The sequence below is a fragment of the Cupressus sempervirens genome, chromosome 2 (assembly GCF_028749045.1).
Source record: "Cupressus sempervirens isolate cs-2001-9-10 chromosome 2, ASM2874904v1, whole genome shotgun sequence".
NCBI classification, from domain to species: domain Eukaryota; kingdom Viridiplantae; phylum Streptophyta; class Pinopsida; order Cupressales; family Cupressaceae; genus Cupressus; species Cupressus sempervirens.
In genome coordinates this window covers 248,026,600-248,030,684 of record NC_143119.1, presented here as the reverse complement: position 1 = coordinate 248,030,684, position 4,085 = coordinate 248,026,600, and the positions used below count along the sequence as shown (strand labels likewise).

The following is a 4,085-nucleotide window of genomic DNA, read 5'->3' as shown; positions in this document are numbered from 1 at the left end:
CTGGAGATATAAAACATGTTATATTAGGGAATATGTAGGAGAAGCATTTTCGGAGAACTGACACTAAACGTGTGCCGTTCATAAAGTGCTTCCTTTAAGCAACTCTTTAAATTGAGCGGCACAGAACTTGCACCCTAATACACCATATTGGAATGAAAATAATATAGAATTACACTATTTAACATTGACTAGGGGTGCATATAAGTTGCCCCATAGCGACTTGCAAACATGGCAATAAATAAAAAATTAAAAAAATAACAAACTGATTTTAGAAACAAACAGCTAATTGGCTTTAATTTGTGAATACTAATATTACACTTTCACTATAGTAAGGAGGATTATTCTTTGTGAAACAGGGGTAAGAACTTGCACTATAGAAACCCTAGATTGGAGAATTCAGCAGATGGTGCAGGCGTTAGGGTTCTCATCGTTGGCGAAGCTGTAATCGTAATGATAATAAAGCGGCCTCCGAACGTACACGTATCTTGGGTTCTCTGTGTTTGTTTTCTCCTCTTTCTTCTCCTCCTTGGCTGGCCCAACGCTCTGCAGTTGTGCGAAATTAAAGCCGAATTTCCTGTCTTTCCGTGAGAAACACGGGATCTGCTTCCCCGATCACTGTCATCAGTTTTTCCTTCATGTCCACTGCAACAGAATCCACCCCTGCAATTCAAACATTCATTCATCAGATCATCTAGCAGAACAAATCTAGGGTTAAGGTTTCAAATCGAAAAGGGGAAAAAATAAACATACCTTCCACGGCTGCAACCACCTTGAGGGCCTTCCTCTTTCTTTTCTCGTCCTCAATCGTCAATTGTAACACCAGTTTCTGTATGTTTTGAACAGAGGATGTTTGTAAGTTAAAATTTTGTGCAGAGGCTGTTTAACAGTTCAATTTTTGACATAAATCGAATAACTTAAGTTATTTATGAACAGTTATATGGAATTACCTTCATTTTGATATCTTAGAATGGGGTTTTGTGCAGCAGAGTAGTGAGGATTCCGTCTCAATAAGTCCCCCAAGATTTTTTCGGAGGAGTGGTTGTGTGTTTGAGAGATGAATAAATTGATTTACAGCGAGCATTTAACAATTCTTCGCGGAAGCTCGGCAGTCTAACATAACGCTGAATTCAAGGGTGGGGTTCGAATGATTTGGACTGCTCCTGGTCCGAACGCGGTTTCGGTTTCATTCGCGAAAAAATCTCTCTTTGAAATTTCTGCAATTGACCTTGACCAGGCAGTGAAAAGTATTTGCTTTTATTTCAATCGGTGAACTGGTCTTTTAAAACTTTTTAATGGAGTCTTATGCTTCGATAGGGATCTTTGATGGCGAGAACCCAAAATAGTATAATTTAGTCATCACTTTACAATCATCTCATATGACTAAATTTATGAATTATACTTAATTTATATATAATCTTTTTATATTAACTTTTCAGTTTGAGTGAAACACGTGCTTTTGGATGGGTGATGGACATTTGTGAATCTGATTTTAAAATTCTGATTGATATGTTTAATTGGGGGACGATGGATGATGTTCCGTGGCTTTTGGAAGTGGTGGGTAGAAAAGTTTTCATTTGAATGATTCTTTAAAGACATTTTCTTTCCGCTATGTCTTTTGTCAAGATTGTTAGCTTGGTGGGCTTTTGAGAGATTGCATGGCTGGAATGTTGGTGACAAGATAAATTAGCTAGGACCTTTTCTTTTGAACTTTATAACCTCTTGGTCTTAGTGTTATTTGTATTCTAATAAAAAATTATTCTTCTTTTTCTTTAAAAAAAATTATATATATTTTTTACTAAGTTGATAGGCTTATTGTTGGATTGGAATTTGGGTAAGTGCACCAAGTTGTGGTGTCAAAAAAGTGACACATTGTTTTTTTTTCAATTTTCAATACGCGCACGCTATGGCTTGGGTAATTTGAAGCTTTGTAAAAAGCAAAAATATTATAAATGGGCTACATACCCGCAACCCATTCATTTTCACTCATTTTTCCTACTTCTCGTTGCAGCACATACGCGGATTGCAACAAAAAAAAGTTTTTCACCACCCGACTTGCCAATATGCCTCCTCACCATCGAAGTTTGAGATCATGAGCATGTCGTATGTTATCTAAATTTCTTTTCGCATTGTTTGATATTTTTTTTTATATTGTTTTGTAGGTTTTTTACAATTTTTCTTTAAATTTGTTTATTTATTTAGATTTCAATTGATTTCTTATTAGGAAATGTCAATAATGAACCGACAAATCCCCAAGAAGGTCAAAACCCTCAATAAGATCAAAACGAAAACCCTCAAGAAAATCAAAACCAAAACCCTCCACAAGAAGAACAACAAATTTCGTAGCCTGAACCAATTACAAGACCTCCTAGCACACAAGAAAATATAATAAATGAAATAGAAAGAGGCAAAACTGAATTAGGACTCATTGGTCGGTTGAAACAATGGGGACAAACCAATCCAATGAGAGCTCAATTGGCATCGTCCCTCAAATCCATTAAGACCCACATAGCTTTTGTTAGTGGTCAATTAGATGTTTGGCGGGTTAAGAGGGAAGAACAAAAAAAATATTATGCATTTATAAATTATCATATCAAGATGTTAAAAAAAAAAAAGATATACCAAAAGGTAGAATATGTGCATTATTTAGAAAACCTAGTGAACAAAATACTATTAGAGAGGGTACTAAACTGTTCCCCCTTCATTGTTGCATACACAATGCTATTAGAAATAATTTTTGGGATAGATAGTGGATGGTTTTTGATGCCCCTCCTTGCAATAATCATGAGGTCCCCATGTATTTCTTAAGGAAATTGTATTGTGAGTTTGTCTTTGGGGAGATCCCCAATTATTTTGATATATTAGACTCTTAGGGTAGAGGTGGGAGGTCATCATTTGAGAAGCCGGGGGCACATTGTGACCCTAATATAGTTAGGGCACCTATGGTCAAGCCACAGGGTGAGCATGTGACTATTCCTTCAGTTGTGAAGGAACATGTAGAGGCCAGCACTCTAGGGACTATTAGAGCTTTGATGCAAACACTCATTCATTGCACGAGTCCATTAGTTGAGGAGGAGCCTTCTGCACATCGCATTCACATGTGCACATCATGTTAATCCTTATGTGCATTTGGCAGTCACGTTGAAGATGGTGTGGATGATGGGCTAGTGACTAATCAGTTCCTGAATGAGACATTTGGCATTGACACACAGGTAAATTATAATTATAATAATATAATTTGATCACATTTCATATGTATAGTGAATGACTAATTAATTAGCATGTATTGACATTGCTCAAAATTCATGATCAAAGTGTTGGCAGGCCTAGTAGCGATCTCCTGGCCCCGTTTTTTGTCCCCTCGACGAGTCCAGAGGTATGTATCAATTTAATCATTTAAATGAATACATATATTTATTAAGTAATCATATGAAGGATTGACAACAAAATTTATGCATGTGCAATAGTTCTCTACAAAACCGTTGACATTCACTACAAACTCGAAGCATAGATGCCACACGAGTTTCATAGAGGTACATTTGTTTCATGTTAATCTAATTCATTTGATTATATTTGTTTCATGTTTCATGTTACATTTAATGTGTATTGTATGACATGCAGCGAAGGCTCCTCCTCATCTCTGGCAGTCCATCGATTGTGAAGTGACTACATAGCTATGGCTAGTTCACAACCATTGACTGAGATATGAAAGAATTTTCTTGGTTTTAGTTGTTGTTTATAATAGTTAGTATCAAAATTGTTAATGTTATTTATAAGTGATTATATTGATTCAATTGTTGCAGGGTCTTGTCACACCTGATCGTCTACAAGCCTTCGAGGTGAACTTGTAGAGTGACTATATGATGGCGGTAAGAAAATAATTAATTTTGTCTATACATATATTTGATTTCAATGTATAATAATTATTGATTCATATCTACTTTGTTTGTATCAGCTCGAGTTAGAGAAGAGCCTCAATAAGAGGACAAGCGAGCATGTGAGGAGGACCCCATCATCGCCACTGTCTCCCTCCACACGATAATCGAAGGCCTCTAAAGATTTGTTTCCTTCCCCTCATGGGAAGGAGA

The 4,085-nt window shown here is 36.4% G+C and overlaps 1 pseudogene across 1 annotated transcript; it reads right to left on the bottom strand.

Moving 5' to 3' along the window:
* Positions 1–266: 266 nt before the first annotated feature.
* On the bottom strand, positions 267–1,356 carry LOC149571975 (heavy metal-associated isoprenylated plant protein 39-like; annotated as a pseudogene). The gene is made up of 3 exons (XR_016358828.1): positions 948–1,356; positions 751–826; positions 267–660 (listed from the first exon to the last, which is right to left on the bottom strand). The product of XR_016358828.1 is annotated as a heavy metal-associated isoprenylated plant protein 39-like (transcript).
* Positions 1,357–4,085: the final 2,729 nt, after the last annotated feature.